The following is a 20,769-nucleotide window of genomic DNA, read 5'->3' as shown; positions in this document are numbered from 1 at the left end:
TACAGTAGAGCATCTGTATTTGAAATCCTGGGAAACAAATCAGGAACACGGAGTTATAGCCCTACTGCCCACCGCGCGCGGAGTAATACATTTCAGTCATTCAAATCGGGAAAGGTAACTATATAAGTGTTAACTTCTAATATATCACTGCCTCCTGTTACTCATTTTACATAATTCTTAGCGTGATGTAATATATATTTTATTTGATATGACATGATGAAGGCATTGAATGTTTACCTTATATTCACTTTCATTGAACGTATGGCAGTGCAGTGACCGAAGCAATCTGAAACTCTGCCATCACTTCTTGGGGCGACTGTACGTGTGAGATAAATTTACCTCGGCCAAGGAGGTTATGTTTTGGTCGGCATCTGTTTGTTTGTTTGTCTGTTTGTTTGTATGTCTGTCAGCAAAATTACTCAAAAAGTTATGAGCGGGTTTTGATATAACTTTGTGAAAGGGTGGATTATGGGCCAAGGAAGAAATGATTAACGTTGGGGGCTGATCCCGATTCGGATCCAGAGTTTTCCGCACAATATCTCCAAAAGTTTTCAATGAATTTCAATGAAATTTTGTGGGGAGGTGGGCCATCGACCAAGAAAGAATTCAAAAAATTTTGGGACAGATCCGGCGCCGGATCCTATATCCACGGATCCAGATCAGGATCCTTTTTTAATGGCAATGGCATTAGCGGGGGTATGCGCTCTCTGAACGCTTCCAAGTTTAATACTGAACTAAAAATATGGCATCCTGGCTTGTATATCTGATGCTCACAAGTTTTCCAATAGTTACCGTCAAATACAGGGGTCTTTCATACTCCTTTAGCTTCTTACTTTTGAGAATATGGACTAACATAATATCAAATACTGAAGACGATCGTTATTATTCCAATGTATATTTATTCATGCAGGGAAAGAACCAAAGGCCATTTTACTGGATATCCCGATGACAAGTCTCCGTAATTTATTTTATTTATTTATTTTTTTAATGTTCATTTTCTTCCCCTCCTCCCTTTCTCTGCCTCTTCTGCCCGCCTCATTCCCAGCAGTAGCACTAATAATACAATATACGGATACTATCTTTTTTTCAGAGAGAGAACCAAAGGCTGACCACCTACGAAAGTTTACCCTAAAGGTGAAGCCAAACAGGACCAAGGCAAAGTCAGGACCAGGCTTGGATACACTGCGTTAGAAGAATGGAGGTGGAAGGCAGGGAGAGTGGCTGACAGAAGATGAATGCTCAAAGTGAATATTTGGCAATGCACGTGAGTAATGACAAAACACATAGCATTTTCATATCATTTCATTCTGGTGACGTCTTTTTTATGTCTCTCTCTCTCTCTCTCTCTCTCTCTCTCTCTCTCTCTCTCTCTTACACACACACACACACACATTACACACACACACACACACACACACACATTACACATACACACACACACACACACACACACACACACATTACACATACACACACACACACACACACACATTACACACACACACACACACACACACACACACACACACTCACATTTACACCCCCCCCACACACACACACATACACATACATATTTACACACACACAGACACACACACACACACACATATTTACACACACACACACACACACACACACACACACATTTACACACACAGACACACACACATACACACACACACACACATATATTTACACACACACAGACACACACACACACACACACACACACACACACACACACACACACACACACATTATTTTCAGATTATTTCAACCCTCTCATTCTGGTGACGTCTCTCTCTCTCTCTCTCTCTCTCTCTCTCTCTCTCTCTCTCTCTCTCACCAGACGAGTTTACTGAGCTTAAGGTAGATTTCTTGTCATCATGAATTATATCCCCAGGAGGTAAAATAATAAATACAGGTGTCACAGTAAGATTAATTAGGCTCCATAACACCTGTCCGCATCGGCCTGAAGGGGTTAATGTGTTTATCGCGTCATCTTGAGAGTTTTCTATTTTAAGACGCAGGAAATCGTTTGAAGCCTGCAAAGAGTATGAGTAAAAAAAAAATGCTGGAATCTGATTGAGAGCGGTGTGTCCTACGCGCCATGATTCGAGTTCGGAGGTGGCCAGATGATGTTATGTCATGTAAACTTTTTCACGGTTTATTAATGCCACCTTCAGGAGATTTTATTCAGCTTTGAGTAGCCTTGTCTTATGGAAGGGCTCAGGGAAATTTATATCTAACCCCTCCCGCTCGAAAAATATAGTACCCTACCCAAAATGCCTTAAACTACCATATCAAAACTAATCTACCTTTACTGATTCCCCTCCCATGCCCTACCCTTCCTAATCTACCTCGTCTGACTATACCCTACCCTAATGTACCCTACACTTCCCTAACAATCCTAACCTACCTAGTCTGACTTCCCTACCCTACTATAATCAACCCTATCTGAAACTGCTCTACCAAACCTAACCTGTCTTATCTGACTACTTAACCCTACCCTACCCTACACAACTGTCCTATAAACTACCGTACCCTACCCTACCCTACCCCACCCTACATTACTCTACTCTGCCCTACCCAACACCACTCTCCTCTACCCTTCCCTACCCTACTCTACCCTACCTTACCTTACCTACCTACTTCCCTCAATACCTACCCTACCCTACCTCATATCTGAAAGCTACACAACACTGCATCCAGAAGCACTCCATAATCCATGAAAGGGATAACATTTTTTAATCACCCCGTTTTAATATTTTTTCAAGAGATATATTGAAGGAGAGTAGGATCCGAGTTGGGTGGGGTGCAGTGGGGTAGGAGAGGGGTTGGGTGGGGTGCAATGGGGTAGGATCGGTGTTGGGTGGGGTGGGATCGGGGTTGGGTGGGGTGCAATGAGGTAGGATCGGTGTTGGGTGGGGTATAGTGGGGTGGGATCAGGGTTGGGTGGGGTGCAGTGGGGTAGGATCTGAGTTGGGTGGGGTGCAGAGGGGTAGGATAGGGGTTGGGTGGGGTGCAGTGGGGTAGGATCGGGGTTGGGTGGGGTGCAGTGGGGTAGGATCGGAGTTGGGTGGGGTGCAGTGGGGTAGGATCGCAGTTGGGTGGGGTGCAGTGGGGTAGGAGCGGGGTTGAGTGGGGTGCAATGGGGTTGGGTGGGATGCAGTGGGGTATAATCGGTGTTGGGTGGGGTGCAGTGGAATAGGATCGGGGTTGGGTGGGGTGCAGTGGGGTAGGATCGGAGTTGGGTGGGGTGCAGTGGAATAGGATCGGGGTTGGGTGGGGTGCAGTGGGGTAGGAGCGGGGTTGGGTGGGATGCAGTGGGGTAAGATCGGTGTTGGATGGGGTGCAGTGAGGTAGGATAGGTTTTGGGTGGGGGGTAGGATCGGGGTTGGATGGGGTGCAGTGGGGTAGGATCGGGGTTGGATGGGATGCAGTGGGGTAGGAATGGGGTTGGGTGGGGTGCAGTGGGTTAGGATTAGGGTTGGGTGGAATGCAGTGGGGTAGGATCGGGTTTGGGTGGGATGTAGTGCGGTAGGACTGGGTTGAGTGGGGTGCAGTGGGGAAGGATCTGGGTTGTGTGGGGTGCAATGGGTTAGGATTGAGGTTGAATGGGGTGCAGTGGGATAGGATCAGGATTGGGTGGGGTGAAGTGACGTACGCTCGGTGTTAGATGAGGTGCAGTGGGGTAGGATCGTTGTTGGATGGGGTGCAATGGAATTGGATGGGGGATGGGTGGGGTGCAGTGGGGTAGGATCGAGTTTGGGTGGGATGCAGTGGGGTGGGATTGGGGTTGGGTGGGGTGCAGTGGGGTAGGATCTGGGTTGGGTGGGGTGCAGTGGGGTAGGATCGGTGTTGGGTGGGGTGCAGTGGGGTAGGATCGGAGTTGGGTGGGGTGCAGTGGGATAGGATCGGAGTTGGGTGGAGTGCAGTGGGATAGGATCGGGGTTGGGTGGTGTTTTTTTTTTTGTGATATTCGTCCGAGCAATGCTGGGACACGGGCAAACAAAGAGCCCGTCAGAGATGCGCTAAACTTGCGCGAGCTTGAATTATCGAGGGGGTGGGTATTCCCTGACTGTGGTGAGTAATAATTGTAAAGGAGCACGTGCAACGATGCCAGCGGCATCCATGAAATCATCCCCTGTCCGAGCAAAAGTCGTGTCAGGGTGAGACCTGAGCATGGTAGTGGCTGGGCAGTAAAGAAGATAGTGAATGAGTGGCTCCTCAGATGTGACCAAACAATGGGTGCATGGGTCTGGCTCTGTACCGACAATTTGTTTGTAGCATGGAAACCCCAGACGCAAACGCCTGAGCCTCACTACAATATAGTTGGGTATGCCTTTAAAGGGCAACAAAAGAGAATATGATGTGGCGGTGGCATACCATGTAGCAGAGCAAGAGCCTTCTATAACCAAAAGCTGATGTTCCTCTCGAGACTGCCTGCTAATAGTAGCAGTGAGAGTGCTAATGATGTGCGATAGGCTGGGGCGCAGTTGAAATGTGATTTCAGGAAGCGAGCAAGCTGAGCGTGCTGCGTCATCACCACGCTTATTGCCGCTGATTCCAACATGACCTGGGAGCCAATGGAGAATAATAGTGGCACCCCTACGGACGAGAAGGGATGCAAAAGTAAAAATCGCCGTCAGAAGAAAGACGTTGTCCTTAAGGGAGAAAGATCTTAGCCTCTGAAGGGAGGAAAGTGAGTCTGTGTGAATTATGACACGGTGATGATGATGGTGATGAGCGTGGCGCAATGCACCCAGGATGGCAGCAAGCTCTGCCTGGAAAGCGGATACACCCTGGGAGAGTTGCCAAGATTCAATTGTTTGCCCAGAGACAAAGGCTGCCCCAGCAGAGCCATCAGAGGATACTGAACCATCCGTAAAATAAGTGGCTGAGTCTGGTGAATCTAGAGCCGCAACCCGACTAAGACCCTCTTGACAGAGGAGTGCAGGAATGGAAGTTCGAGGTTTGGCTTCAGAGGGGCATACAAATTTAAAAAGAGGGGGGTCCCATGGTGGTGGATCAGTGTACCCAGGAAAGGGAGAGTCAGGATCTTGGCAGAGGCTCGCAGCAGCTCCCAGTCCATGGATAACAGCAGTTGTAGTCCGGGCCCAGTCACGCTGAGTGGCAGGCTTGGGTGGGCGGCACAAAAGATGTCGTAGGAGGGCAGAGACAGGCAGGTGGGGCCGACACCGTATCAGCTGCAGAGTGATGACTGCCGCTCGTAGCGCAACACGATGCGCCAGAGACGGCAAACCACTCTCCATACGGAGATTGACAATCCAGGTCCAGGGTGGAGCACCCAGCATGATACAGAGTGCATTGTTCTGTATAACCTCCAGAGATCTGGAGACTGGTGGAGCGAGTCCGGTCAAACAGATGGCACTGTAGTCCACCAGGGATCGGATGGCATGTATATAAAATGTTTGGAGGACTGAGTACGACGCCCCCAAACTCCACTTGGAGAGATAGCGGAGAGCAGCCAGTCTGGTGGAAGCACGCTCCCGCAGGTACCGAACATGGCAGGCAAAAGTAAAACCCCTGTCAAGCCAGACTCCCAGATACTGATGGACAGTGACAAGAGAGCGCTGCTGCCCCCCAAGCAGCATAGGAAAGTCTGGGGGACGGAGTCCAAAGGGCAGACACTTTGTCTTATTAAAATTAATCTTCAGCCCTAGCTCAGTACACTTGGCGTGCAACCGAGAAAGGGCCAAGTCCGCCTGCGTGAAGCAGTCCCTCCTAGTAAAGACAAGGGCCAGATCGTTCGCATAGCAGAGGAGGGTAATGCCAGGCCCATAGTCTACAGTTAAGAGCCCCTCCATAAGGATGTTAAAAAGGAGAGGGCTTAAAACGCTCCCCTGGGGGGTGCCGTTAGGATGTAGGTGAAAAGGGGAAAGGTGTCCCTGGAGTCGGACCCCTGCGGATCGATCGTTAAAGAAATCCTGGATCCAGGACAGGAGCCTGCCTTCCACACCCCTGGCCACAAGAGCTGCCAGGATTACAGTGGGGCTTGCCAGTTCAAAGGCTTTCTCGAGGTCGAGGAAGACAGCCATTCCCCTTCCTCCCCTCAGCTCCCCAAGGAATGACGCGAGGCAGTGGGTGGTACTCCTACCTGGATGGTAGGCGTAAATCCTTGGGTGCAGCGGTCCCAGCTGCCAAGCAAGCCGAGCCCGCACAACCCTCTCAGCCGTCTTAGCAACACAGCTGAGAAGGGAGATGGGGCGCATGGCGGCGGGATCACGAGACTTCGGAATTGGGTGGATAACAACTGCCTTCCACGACCTCGGCAGATGCCCCTCAGACCACGAGAGGTTGAGCAGATCAAGTAGACGTTCTCTACCACAATCTCCAGCATGTGACAGGAGAGAGTATATGAGCCCGTCGAGCCCCGGCGCAGTGTTCTCCCTGTGCTGCAGCACTTTATGGAGCTCCCCACTGGTGATCGGACAGTCAGCAGGGTCAGGCCTATCACACGCTGCCTGAATTGCTGCAGCACGAGAGGCGGACAGCTGCACCTGTAGGGCTCTGCCAGACTGCGGGAGATTAGGAGAGGCAGAGCGGTCAGCGAAGTGCTGAGCAAGACGGCTGGCCTCAGCGGCAGGGTCAGGATGGGAGGGAGGGCGAGGAGGGCGTGGATCAGAGACGGACCTGATTCTCCTCCACATCTCACGGAGAGTGGAGTGAGAGTCTAGGGTACGACACCATCTGATCCATGCCTCCTCCCTAAGGCGGCTCTTCTTTGAAGCCACATGCTGCGTGATGGCAATCAGGTACTGGCGGTGCGGAGATGTACGGCGCCGTCGGTACTGCTTGCGTGCCGCATTGAGTCTCCGGTTCAGTTCCTTGACCCTGTCGCAGTAGAACCTGCCGTCTCTGTAGCACCTTGTCGAGCGCTGCCACAGCGGGATAGCAAGAGAAGCAGCTTGTGCCAAAATATTTGTTACCTGATCTGCTCTGCTCTCGAGGTCTGAGGCTGGAGGAGATGTCTCAAAGGCCGCCGTGAGAGCACGGGCAAAGGCCATCCAGTCCACTTTGCGTAGGTCCCACCGTGGTGGAGGAGGTGGGGGTGGCGGGAGGGGAGCGAGAGGCAGGTAAACAATAAGGGCAAAATGATCACTTGCAAGGTAGGGGTGGAGTGACCACGATGCCAAGCCTGCTAGTGATGCTGACACTAGGGAGAGATCGAGGCGACCTCCCACAATATGGGTGGCCTCTGCCACATCATTTAATAGGGAGACACCACCCATCTCCTCCAGAACCAAAGAGATGTGCCGTCCTGCTTCATTGGACTGAAGAAGCGAAGATAGAAAGGCGTGGTGGGCGTTAAAGTCGCCCCCTATGTACATGGCTCCCCTGGCAGCCTGGGGGAACAGGTCTTCCAACTCCAGGGTGCCCCTTTGGCTCCGGTATACATTATATACCGTCAGGGGCGACGTAGCCAGATGGAGAACCACGCCCTGGACCTCCACACCAGGTCCACAGAAAGGAGGGGGCTCACAATCCGTGCACGCAATGTGGTCCTGAACCAGAGTGGCACATCCCCATGTGACGCCACGAACATACGGAAGGAGATGGGTGGTGTAACCCGAGAGACGAAAAGTGGTATTATCCGGGAGCAGGGTCTCTTGCAGAAGAATTACATGAGGGCGGTCCCTGGCAGCCGCCTCCTGAAGGTGGGCGAGCTTGCTCCATGCCCCTAAACAGTTCCACTGTAGGACTCGGAGGCTGGCAGCAGTGTCTGGCACTGGGGATGATCTGTCTGGAGGCCAAGGGCCCTGCGCTCTTCCTCGATCGCAGCTGTGGCTGGTGTGAGCCCCGAAGGAATGTTGACTGGCATATGAGGGCAAGGCAGAGGAAGCTGGGTGGGTAGCGGCTCTTCCACAGTTGTCTGTGTGGGAGATGATGCAGGAGGTACCAGGGAAGAAGAGCGCGGGTGTTGTTTTGCCTCCACCACTTGGTCGACGATGACATTCACAGCCTGTACCAATGGTGCCGTTTCCAGAGGCCTGCCGAGAAGCATCCCTAGCATCTGAGCCAAGCTTGTAGCAATTTCCGTCCCCAGCGTACGCAATTCTTCCCTGGTGAAGACTATGAGAGGAGAGCCCGTGGTGTGGGTCGTGGGTGGAGTAAACTCCTCGACTGTCTGCCGAACTGGGGGGGGAGGAGGGTGATGGACCTCCGCAGTTGTCGTGTGACGAGTGAGAGCAGGTTGGAGGGGCGGAAATGCTGCCTCGTCTAGCACTGGGGGTGCAGTCTCTGCTGGACGGCGTTGCTGCCCCCAAATGAAAGTTCCCGGAGGTGCCGGTTTGTTGCTGCTTGCCTGTTTCTCCTTCACCCAGGTAACTTGGCGTTCTCGCCCTCGATCGACAAGTGCAAATCTGGTTGGGCAGCTGGGGTGCCACGCATGATGTTTTCCCGAGCAGTTGGGGCAGCGGGTAGAGACAGCTTCCTTGGCCTTGAACTTGGCCATGCACCTCTCTGTTTCGTACGGGCTGCTGCATATCCCACAGACTGTGGCTCGGTTGCAAGTGGCTCTGTGGTGCCCGTATCGCTGGCACCTGTAGCAATGGAGTGGCTCCAGGGTGAAGGGGCGAAGGTGATATTCTCCCCAGTTCCCCAGGTCGATCACAGGGATCAGAGGACCCCGCAGGGTGACGATGACCTGTCGAGTCTCCTCCCTGGTCCGTGCTTTCTGGCAGCGGGTTGCCTCTTCGACCTGAGGGTGTTGTAGCAGTATCTCCACAGGCATCCGCAAGGGATAACCCATGACGACTTCCTTCGTTGACTGTTGGCCGGGCGTCAGCTCGACTAGCTTGACAGGGGAGGCCTCGTCCTGCAGAGATGTTCTCAAGAGGTCGTAAGCTCCCTCGTCCTTTGGCACCAACACCGAGCTTCCATCCCGTCCTATCAGGTTGGAGCAGCGTAGCCCTGGCAGGTGACGCTCTAGTGCAGCCACGGTGTCGTAACTCGTCGCATGCCTGTCCTGGACTGGCACACGGAACGCTGGGAATGCAGAGCGGGGCGGCAAACGCACAGCTACTGACATGGAGGGACGAGCAGCAAGGGGACCCCTGAGAGGAGGCCCAGTACATACTGCCGGAGAAGGGCCGTTTCCCTGGCGACCACGCCTCGATCCCTTGCGTGCCACGGGGGTGAAACCCTCATCATCATGCAGAGCAGGATCAGAAGAGGGGGAGATCGGAGTAGCAGCAGGAGCCTCCGACGGGACCTCCAGCTGCTTGGGAATACGAGCAGACCTAGCCGGCCTGGGCTCGTGAGAGGGTGTGCAGGTGGGAGCGCGAGGCTGCGTACCGAGGGCTCGGGTCATGGGGGTGCCTTGCCGTGGAGCAGGGCTGGCAGCCGCACGTAGGGAAGCTGAAGTGCCCTTGGTGGAAGAGAGAGAGGATGGAGCAGGAGCAACCTCCTCCATAGCCTCATGTCGGCGGGCTGCCTTAGCAGTACGGATTGAAGTACCACGCAAGCGAGGCACCACTCCCGTAGACTTAGGTAGAGAGGGGTCAACACAAGAAACCTCGTGAGCTGACGAGTGGGAGCTAGAGTCTGAAAAATGACGCTCCCGCTTCGTGCCTGTAGCAGGACACGGGTTGGAGAGCCTCGACTGAGGGAGCGGGAGGTGGGAATGCCCCTGGGGCCTAGGGATGCAAGATCCCTTCATGCTGCACACACAAGCAGCGAAAAACTCAGTCAACACACACACACACACACACACACACACACACACACACACACACACACACACACACACACACACACACACACACACCTCACACACACACACACACACACACACACACACACCTCACACACACACACACACACACACACACCTCACACACACAACCACTCAAACAGCACAAACAAAAAACAGCAAAAGTGGCCAAGGTCCCTACAGTGACGGGCAACCTATGCTCCCCGCCCTCTAAAGGGCGATGGGAGGCCCAGCCACTGCCCCTTTCGGGTCTTCCCTAAACTAACAGAGCCGCCCTCACTGCCTCCTATAACCAGGCCCTAAAGGTCCCCCTTCATGGAAGTGCCCTAACGGCACCCCTTCAGGGTTCGGCGTCGTACTACAGTGAGGGACACTAACGGCAGGCAAAAAAAAAAAAAAAAAAAAAAAAAAAAAAAAAAAACTGCCAATCACACACAGGCAAACAGAGACAGAGTCCCAGGAAAACCTGGAAAAACGTCTAAAAAACCTTTCTCAGTGCCAGAGACTAAGTCTCTTAGGTGGCAAAAGCTGAGAAAAAAGGCGAAAAATCGCCACTAGTAAATAAGACTGAGTCCAGCACCAGTGGGAAAACGGTCAGAGCTCTGCATCAGACGGTGTCTAGGCAGGGAGTCGGGTTGGGTGGGGTGCAGTGGGGTAGGATCGGAGTTGGGTGGGGTGCAGTGGGGTAGGATCGGAGTTGGGTGGAGTGCAGTGGGATAGGATCGGGGTTGGGTGGGGTGCAGTGGGGTAGGATCGGGGTTGGGTGGGGTGCAGTGGGGTAGGATCGAGGTTGGTTGGGGTGCAGTAGGGTAGGATCGGGTTTGGTGGGGTGCAGTTAGGTAGGATTGGGGTTGGATGGGATGCAGTGAGGTAGGATTGGGACTGGGTGGGGTGGAGTGTGGTAGGATTGGGGCTGGGTGCGGTGCAGTGGGGTAGGATCGGGTTTGGTCGGGTGCAGTTAGGTAGGATCGGGGTTGGATGAGGTGCAATGGGGTAAGATCAGGGTTGGATGGGATGCAGTGGGGTAGGAATGGGGTTGGGTGGGGTGCAGTGGGGTAGGAATGGGGTTGGGTGGAGTGCAGTGGGGTAGGATCAGGGTTGAGTGAACTGCATTTGGGTAGGATCGGGGTTGATTGGGGTGCAGTGGGGTAAGATCAAGGTTGAGTGGGGTACAGTGGGGTAGGACCTGGGTTGAGTGGGGTGCAGTGGGGTAGGATCGGGACTGGGTGGGGTGCAGTGGGGTAGGATCGGGGTTGGGTGGAGTGCAGTGGGGTAGGATAGGGGTTGGGTGGGATGCAGTGAGGTAGGATCAGGGTTGGTTGGGGTGCAGTGGGGTAGGATCGAGGTTGGGTGGAGTGCAGTGGGGTAGGATCTGGGTTGGGTGGGGTGAAGAGGGGTAGGATCAGGGTTGGATGGGGTGCAGTGGTGTAGGATCGGCGTTGGATGGGGTGCAGTGGTGTATGATCGGGAATGGGTGGGGTGCAGTGAGGTAGGATAGGGATTGGATGAGGTGCAGTGGGGTAGGACCGGGGTTGGATGGGGTGCAGTGGAGTTGGATAGGGGATGGGTGGGGTGCAGTGGGGTACGATTGGGGTTGGGTGGGGTGCAGTAGGGTAGGATTGGAGTTGGATAGGGGATGGGTGGGGTGCAGTGGGGTACGATAGGGGTTGGGTGGGGTGCAGTAGGGTAGGATTGGAGTTGGATGGGGTGCAGTGAGGTAGGAGAGGGGTTTGGTGGGGTGCAGTGGGATAGGAGAGGGGTTTGGTGGGATGCATTGGGGTAGGATCGGGGTTGGGTGGGGTGCAGTGGAGTTGGATGGGGAATGGGTGGGGTGCAGTGGGGTAGGATAGGGGTTGGATGAGGTGCAGTGGGGTAGGATCAGGGTTGGGTGGGGTGCGGTGGGGTAGGATCGGGGTTGGGTGGGGTGCAGTGGGGTAGGATCGGGGTTGGGTGGCGTGCAGTGGCGTTGGATATGGGATGGGTGGGGTGCAGTGGCGTTGGATGTGGGATGGGTGGGGTGCAGTGGTGTAGGATCGGGGGTTGGGTGGGGTGCGGTGGGGTAGGATCGGGGTTGGGTGGGGTACAGGGGGGTAGGATAGGGGGTTGGGTGGGGTGCAGTGGGGTAGGATCGAGGCCAAGTGGTGTCCAGTGGGATAGGATCTAGGTTGAGTGGGATGTAGTGGGGTAGGATTGGGACTCGGTAGGGTGGAGTGTGGTAGGATTGGGGCTGGGTGGGGTGCAGTGGGGTAGGATCGGGGATGGGTTCGGTGCAGTGGGGTTGGGTGGGGATGCTGGGGGTTGGAGTGAGGTTAGGTGGGGTGTGATATTAATTTGAACAAAGTTAATAAGTTGTTCTCAGTCTGGGAGTTAATGAAGACTATTTCTGTCCCATCATCTTGAGAGGGTTTTCTTAAGCTCCTTGAAATCGTCTGAAGTTTAGCAATGAGAAAGAGTAAAAACAAAAACAAAAAGACGTCAGCAGATGGAATGCGCTGTTCTAAGACCACGGATCGAGTCCTGGAGGTGAACATATGTTTTTATATCATGTAGACATTTTATATATTATTATTGATACCTTCAGACGATGTTATTCAGCTTTGGGTTGCCTTATCTTATGGAAGGGCTCAATGAAATTTTTATCTAACCCCTCAATTTCGAAAAAACTGATATGAGTCCTCGTACTGATTTGACATGAAATGCTAGCATTCCTCGCATAAGATGGCGCCACCGCTGCGTTGCTGCGTCGGGAAGAAGTCAAGCGGTCGACACCTCTTTTTTAACTCTAACTTGGCCTAAAATTGCCCTCTCTCGCTATTTTGAATGCTGTGTCGTAAGTATAGATTAACTGGGTGGAATATTTAGTCCTCTCGTAGGTTATTTCCCGTTGCTCAGAGGCAGAGTGAGACAATACTACGGCCCTGCATCCATTTCATAGCATTTCATCGTGACGAGCATCGTATTCTAGTATTAATGTATTGCTACAGGTCAGAAATCATGATGGGGAGATGGCAAGTGAATTTTTAGCCAAGTTAAATTGAGTAAAATATCGTATTATCTCTCCCAGGCTCCCATGAATCTCTCACTCGATCAGCATAGTGCCCCCTTCAGCTGGACATAGAGCACTTCCGAGCAGTAAAGGGTTAACTTAGGTATTTATTAACCCACTGATGTTCGGGACAATTCTTCTTCTGACATTCCAGTTAAACCAGACGATTTTACTGTGCTGAGAGTGAGTCATGGGAGCCTTAGAGAGTTAATACTCTGTCGCCATTCATCCCTGCATAACTGGAACAACTCTAGCATTTCTTTACAGGTGACAACAGGCGATTTGGTCCAGCCGAGTGTCATAGGAGCCTGACAGATGCGGTAAATAAAAATAACAGTGGAGGTAAGGAAAGAATTGTAAATTATTCAAAATAAAAAAGAGGAAAAAATACTAAGCCCTATTTTTATTTGCTTCCTAATTGTATATAAGTAGATACACGATACACTTTACTTCTTCGTGACAAGCATTAAATTATAGTCCTATGTGTTCTAAGTGGTTCTATGATCGTAACAACTCTTCATTAGCAACTTATTCTGCATGTTACACTTCAGTATTCCCTTGTTTTGAGCAGGTAACAAATAAGGAAAATACAGTAGATGTTCCACATCCCCACCAAATGTAACCGTGATGGTCGAGTCTGTATAGGCTTGGCTTGCTGATTGGAATGACCTGGGTTCGATTCCCGGGGGTTACACAGGAATGTTTAACACTTTGTGGTTGGTCCGTAGTGACCTGCTACGCATACACACACAAGCACTTACACATACCTACACACACTAAGAGACGGACAGACATAGACACATACATGTACTAAGGCACACAGGTGGGGGTTATGCATTAGGGTAGGGGGTGGAAGGGTAGGGGGTTTTATTTCTTACTCCAAAAAAAGGTATTGGATTTTTTGGACTTTGAAATAAAACCCCCATAGTTTCCATGCCCTACCTTTTTGCATATGTTCTGTGCGTCTGTCTGTAGGTGTATATATCTCGTGTGTGTGTGTGTCAGTGTCTGTGTGTCTTAGTGGATGTGGGTCAGTGTGTGTGTGCGGGTGTGTCTTAGTGGATGTGGGTCAGTGTCTGTGTGTGGGGGGGTGTCTTAGTGGATGTGGGTCAGTGTCTGTGTGTGTCTTAGTGGATGTGGGTCAGTGTCTGTGTGTGTCTTAGTGGATGTGGGTCAGTGTGTGTGTGACGTGTGTGTAGTGTAGACTTTTACATTCCCCCCCGGCAGGTCAACTACGTGACTGCCCACACCCCCACCACCGGGCAGGCCACTAAGTGACTGCCAAACTTTCTCAATTAACCTCTATGTCATCCGGGAGTCTAATCCGGGTCCAAATAACAGGCCACTACGGACACTGTCACATTTTTAAATGTTCCTCTATCCTCCGGGAGTTGAACCCGGGTCTTTTAGGTGGCAAGCCACCTCTCTACTCACTCTGCCACCATGGCCCCACTAAGGTTGCGGCTGAAACTGGTACTGTATTTTAGTTATTTGGTATCAATAAAAAATAAGGGGAAACTGAACTGTACTGTATACATTAAGTCGCTGAGGGAGAGTTGTTACGATATCTCCAGAGTCACTTAGAATGACTTATGCTAGTCACGAAGAAGTGAAAATTATCATGTATCTGTTTATCTATGGAGAAAACGATACTGGAATTTTGTTTTGTTTTTTTCTTTTCCTTCTCCATGGAAAACTGATCCCCACTCCCTCTCCCTAACTAAATCAGTCCAGGCTTCCCACTCGTCCATCCATCCATCCATCTATCTGTCTATCCATTCATTCATCCATTCATCCATAACTAAATCAATACAACCTTCCCATCAATCCATCCACCTATCCATCCCTATCTAAATCAATCCAGCCTTCAGATTCGTTAATATATGGGCCACATTCATAGCTGGTGATAAGCTTTGATAAGGGGATTGTGCCTACCTGATTGAAAAATTCTGATTTTGGCCAAGATCACTATGAAATACTTTTGGAATGACTTTGATAACAGTACAAAAGTAATTGATATTTGAATCTCTTTTAAGGCATAAGTAAATGGAATAACGTCACTGAAAATGGCTGGACAAAAAGGCCTCTCTCTCTATTTATCTATTTATAGCCAGACTCCCTAACCCTCTAAGGGGTGGCCACAAACAAATCGCCCCCATGTCACCTTGTCCCTTATCATTTCGCTGCCCTTCTCTCAACTTACTTCCACCCTCTCTTATATACATCTCTATCCCTCCATCAAATCCTTGGTCTCCCTCTTCTCTTTCCCCCTCCACATCATTCATATACACTCTCCTAGTTAGTCTCTCCATCCCCCCACTTACACCTCTTTCTCTCATATGCCTCTCTACTCCATCCCTCCCTTTCCCCCCTCTACCTCACTCACATACTCTCTCCTAGTTAGTCTCTCACTTCCTCCTCTCCACATGGTCAAACCACCTCAGTATGTTTCTCCTAACGCATTCTGTCACAAAGCTGGCAAATCTGTTCCATATGAAGTAATGGAACTTTTAACTATTTTTGTTTCACTATAGACCTAAGTTATGTGGACTTTCTATATACGCTGGTAACAAAACTGATTTGAATAAGAACCTTGATAAAAATATATTAAACTGATGAAGAATCCGGATAACTAGACAGTACTGGTATATAGCACGGTATAAACAGTGCTGGTATGAAGTGATATATGAGAGAGGGAGATGTAAGTTGCGGGGAGGGCAGCGAAATGGCAGGGGACAGGGCGAGATGGAGATTTGTTTGTGGCCACCCGTTACGGGACTAAAGGCCCGTCCAGACGATCGAGCAATGCCCGCGGGCACAAGCGAGCAGTTTGCCTGGACGGGACTTAAGGCGTCTGGATATGGATTGATAGATGCCATATAAAGCATAAACCTGAGTAACTATGAGTTAAAAGTAACTATGAGATAAAAGTAACTATGAGATAAAAATAACTTAGAGAATAGTAACCATGAGATAAAAGACGAACTCTGAACATCTGAAATGAGGGTTTTCCAGCTATAGAGCTCATTATACTCCACCGGCACTGGGAAAAATTTTGTAGTTGAAAAATGGGGTTTATATCCGTAGACTTATAACCCAATTCCATATGGTCTAACAAATACTAAGCACACCATAAAAGACAGAATCAACTTGATATATAACAAATTCTTTTATTATCTTGAATTTTCTTACAAGTATTCACCTTTGCAATGCATATTTACAAACTACATTAGCAGCTATGACGCCAGCATATTAAGTTACTCTAGGAAATGGTAGTGTTATATCCTAAAAATATAATAAAAGTATATCACAAACAAGTTCCAAGTATGTCACAAAATAGTTCAGGTATTATCAAAGTATAACAGTGAATTTGGTGCGATAAGCTATAACCATCTCCAGCTCACTGTTCTACTCCTCTCTACTCTGCTGTCTCTATAACAATACGCACATCACACCCTAAAGGAAAGGTAGATAAATGTAACCTGTCTTGTCTGGTGCTCCCATCTCCTTTCTGGGTTCTTTCAACTGGTTCTGATTCTGTCTCTCCTCTCTCCCTAGCATCAGCCTCTATCGCTTGGGGAAACACAGGAACATTTAAGGTGCCAAAGGAGTGGATTGCCTACCAGAGTAACGGTATACAAGTGCCCCCATAACTGCTTCTATCATCCCCGCTACATTACCTACAAACACACGCTACAGGGGGGTATGTGGCTTTGGAGGCTTCGATATTAACTCATCCTTAGCGATTTAGTCTACACATTTGACTTTAATCTTGTTACTGATGCAAACTATCCATATGATAATTATAAACAGCATGCGAGAGGATGATTGGGTGTAATGGAAAATAAATCGCTAAGGGAAAGTTTTACAAAGCCTCCTATGCCACTTTTGATCCAGATGCTGATGGCTTCTCAGGATTGCCATTCTTGCTCCCCAGGGTTGCCATCATGTTCTCTTATCTTCTACTGTTAACATCTCGCCGCCCAAAGTTGTCATATGTCATCCTAGGCTGCCATCTCATCATCTGTTGTTGCCGTCTCGCCATCCTAGGGTTCAACACGCTTTTTTAGGAAAAGAGAGTAGGTTGATCACATGTGAGTCTGGGAGTAACAGTAGCCAGATTGATTATTTCCTGGTCAGGTGGGTTCATAGGAGGTCGGTGAAGGGTGTAAACGAGATAAAGAGTGGAATGTGTGTGCAGCATCACAAGTTACTGATCTGTGACGTGGTGCTGAGAGAGCTGATGGTGAAGAAAGGGACCTTCTCACCCAAGAGGATAATATGAAAGTTGAAAAAACAAGCAGTAAGGGGTGCCTTTAATAAAGAGATGAGTAGTAGTGGCTGAACAGGGAGCAGTAGACATTGTTAATGAGCAGTACATAGCTCTCAAAAACAGTTTCTTTAGAATTACTGATTCTGCGTGGATGGACAACGGGCCCACCAAAACAAGGTTGCATGGGGGTGGGATGAGGGAGTAGAAGCCGCAGTTAAGGAGAAGAGAAGGCTTTTCCGGGAATGGAAAATGGGTGGAAACAGAGAGGAATACTTGACTGCCATGTGTAGGGCGAGAAAAGAGATATACAGGGCAAACCTGAGTCTCAGAGACTTCTACTGGATAGCCTCAACAGTGTTGAAAGGAAGACGTGATATTTAAGGTGGCAAATCAGATGAAGAGAGGAAACAAGGGAATCATAAGTAAGCAGTGTGTGAAGAACAATGAAGGAAAGGTAGCGGTGGACAGTGAGGATATTAAAGATGCGTAAAAAGATCATTATAATCGGTTGCTGAATGAGGAGTTTGATTAGAATAGGGATAGTTTGGAGTCAGTGGACACAATGCTTGGCCCATGACCTTTGATTGATGCTGCTAGTGTGAGCAAGGCAATGCGCAGGATGTAGTTGGAGGCTCAGGGTGTGTGTCTGGGATGATTGCTGAAATGTTGAAGACCTCAGGATGTACAGGAGTGGGTTTAGTTGCTGATTTGATAAATTCGATTATATATGTGTTGATACAGATGACCAGCTGAACAGTGTGACTGTATATGTGTATAAGGAGAAGAGTGAGGTCCTGGAAAGAAGAAATTATAAAGGCGTAACACTTTGAATCAGATAATGTATGAATAGAGTCCTGGAAGGTGTGGTAAAGGAAAGAGGGAATATTGATCAGATGCAGTATGGGTTTATGAGAGGCAAAGGGGACATTCATGCAATATTCGTTGTCCGACAGCTTCAGAAAAAATATAAAGGAAAGAGAAAGGAGCTGTAATTTGTTTCTTTGGATTTGGAGAAAGCCTCAGAAAGAGTTCTTAGGGAGGTTGTAAAGTGGTCAGTGAGAAACCTTGGGATCGAGGAGTGGCTGGTTAAACTGGTTATGGTTATTATATAAGGGTGCTTTGACTCAGGTGGGAGTGAATGGTGATTTGAGCGATGAGTTGGAGGGGAGGTGGTGGCAGCAGTGATGTTGGAGGGGGAGGTGGTGGTAGAAGTGAAATTGGAGGGGGAGGCGGTGGCAGCAGTGAAGCTGCAGGGGGAGGCGGTGGCAGCAGTGATGCTGGAGGGGGAGGTGGTGGCAGTAATGATGCTGGAGAGGGGGTGGTGGCAGCAATGATGCTGGAGAGAGAGTGGTGGCAGCAATGATGCTGGAGGGGTAGGTGGTGGCAGCAGTGAAGCTGGAGGGGGAGTGGTGGCAGCAATGATGATGATGGAGGGGGAGTGGTGGCAGCAATGATGATGATGGAGGGGGAGTGGTGGCAGCAATGATGATGATGTAGGGGGAGTGGTGGCAGCAGTGATGTTGGAGGGGGAGCGGTGGCAGCAGTGATGTTGGAGGGGGTGTGGTGGCAGCAGTGATGCTGGAGGGGGAGTGGTGGCAGCAGTGAAGCCGGCGGGGGAGCGGTTGCAGTAGTGAAGTTGGAGGGGGAGGTGGTGGCAGTAATGAAGTTGGAAGGGAACGTGATGGGAGCAGTGAAGTTGGAGGGGAAGGTGGTGGGGCACCAACTGCATGCAGTTGGAGGGGGAAGTGATGGCAGTAGAAAAGTAGGAGGGGGAGGTGGGGTGGTGTAGTGGAGGCAACTTGGTAAAAAGTAAGAAATAAAGAGAGAGAGAGAGAGAGAGAGAGAGAGAGAGAGAGAGACATTATCTTCAGTTATTCTTACTACTACGGACGGTTTTACTCAGCTTAGGGAAATCCTCTGATTAATAAAAGTTACATTCAACCCCTCCTATTCCAGAATTCTATCCTGATGGGAATAAAATCGTCTGCAGATAGGACGATTATAATAATGTAAGTCATAGGGTGAGGGGGTTAGCAAGTAGGGAAGTGTGTATGGCAGTGAAAATATGAACGGAAAGGCATAAGGATGAATGAATGAATGAATGTGTACGCATGTGTGTATATGTGCGCGTTTATGCATGTGTACATGTGTATTTACGTGTAGAGTATTTGTGTATTTATGTGCACACGGAAATATCCGTAAATGTATGCCTGTGTGTAGTGTGCATGCTTATGTGCATCTAAGTATGTGTATGTATGTAAGTACGTAATGATGTGCATGCAAAATCTATATATGTGTATGTGTATGCATGTGGTCATATATGTACAGTATGTTTGCATGCAGATATGAGTCTGTGTTAATGTGTACGCATCATGTACGTGTGTATTATCTACTTATGCTTTTATATGTGTACGCACAAATGTACTTCTGCATGAATTTATGCATTTACATAAGTATTAATGCTTGTAGGTATGTTCAAATGTACCGTACCTACAGTATGCCCGAATGTATGCATGTTTATATGTAGGAATATATCAATGTGGGCATGTCTATGTAAGTATATAAGAATATGTGCATGCGTACGTGTAGTTATATATGAGGGTACACTTGTATGTGTGCATGTACGCACGTATGTGTGTATGTGTGTAGGTTTGTGTGTACGTATATATTTGTGTATGTTTGTATGTTTATGTATGTATTAAAATATGTAAGCATGTCAGTGCGAATGAATGTTTGCATGTTGATACAAGCATGTATACATGGGATGTTATGTATGTGTAAATGTGTGCACGTGTACATGTGAATGGGTGCTAGCGTGTGTCTCCGTGCGCACAGGCAAGTTTGCGTGTGTGTGTGTGTGTGTGTGTGTGTGTGTGTGTGTGTGTGTGTGTGTGTGTGTGTGTGTGTGTGTGTGTGTGTGTGTGTGTGTGTGTGTGTGTGTGTGTGTGTGTGTGTGTGTGTGTGTGTGTGTGTGTGTGTGTGTGTGTGTGTGTTCGTGTGTGTGTGTGTGTGTGTGTCGTGTGTGTGTGTGTGTGTGTGTGTGTGTGTGTGTGTGTGTGTGTGTGTGTGTGTGTGTGTGTGTGTGTGTGTGTGTGTGTGTGTGTGTTTATGTGTGTGTGTGTGTGTGTGGGGTGTGTGTGTGTGTGTGTGTGTGTGTGTGTGTGTGTGTGTGTGTGTGTGTGTGTGTGTGTGTGTGTGTGTGTGTGTTCGTGTGTGTGTGTGTACGTGTGTGTGTGTGTGTGTGTGTGTGTGTGTGTGTGTGTGTGTGTGTGTGTGTGTGTGTGTGTGTGTGTGTGTGTGTGTGTGTGTGTGTGTTCGTGTGTGTGTGTGTGTGTGTGTGTGTGTGTGTGTGTGTGTGTGTGTGTGTGTGTATGCATGTTTGAATGTGTATGTGTGTTTGTGTATGTGTACAGTATGTGTACAGTATGTGTATGTGTACAGTATGTGTATGTGTGTATGTGTATGTGTGTGTGTGTGTGTGTGTGTGTGTGTGTGTGTGTGTGTGTGTGTGTGTGTGTGTGTGTGTGTGTGTGTGTGTGTGTGTGTGTGCGCGAGTGTTTGAAAATACTTCAGACAATACGTTAAAGAAAATCTATGAACATGTACTTTGCTAAAGGGATGGTTATACACGTATGTCTAAAAGGCAAAAAGTGCCACTGAATGATATAGAAAAGTCAGATTCTTTCAAAATTAACCAAAAGCAAGATCCAT

General features: G+C 49.4%; 1 protein-coding gene across 2 annotated transcripts in view; it reads left to right on the top strand.

The window, feature by feature from the left end:
• Positions 1-20,769, top strand: part of LOC145414708 (spliceosome associated factor 3, U4/U6 recycling protein-like) — a 156,945-nt gene that overhangs the window by 83,111 nt on the left and 53,065 nt on the right. The gene's annotated exons all lie outside the window — the stretch shown is intronic.

This window comes from Coenobita brevimanus, chromosome 100, assembly GCF_032717465.1.
Source record: "Coenobita brevimanus isolate Jiangsu-jjx chromosome 100, ASM3271746v2, whole genome shotgun sequence".
NCBI lineage: Eukaryota > Metazoa > Arthropoda > Malacostraca > Decapoda > Coenobitidae > Coenobita > Coenobita brevimanus.
This window is presented reverse-complemented; position numbering and strand designations above follow the sequence as displayed.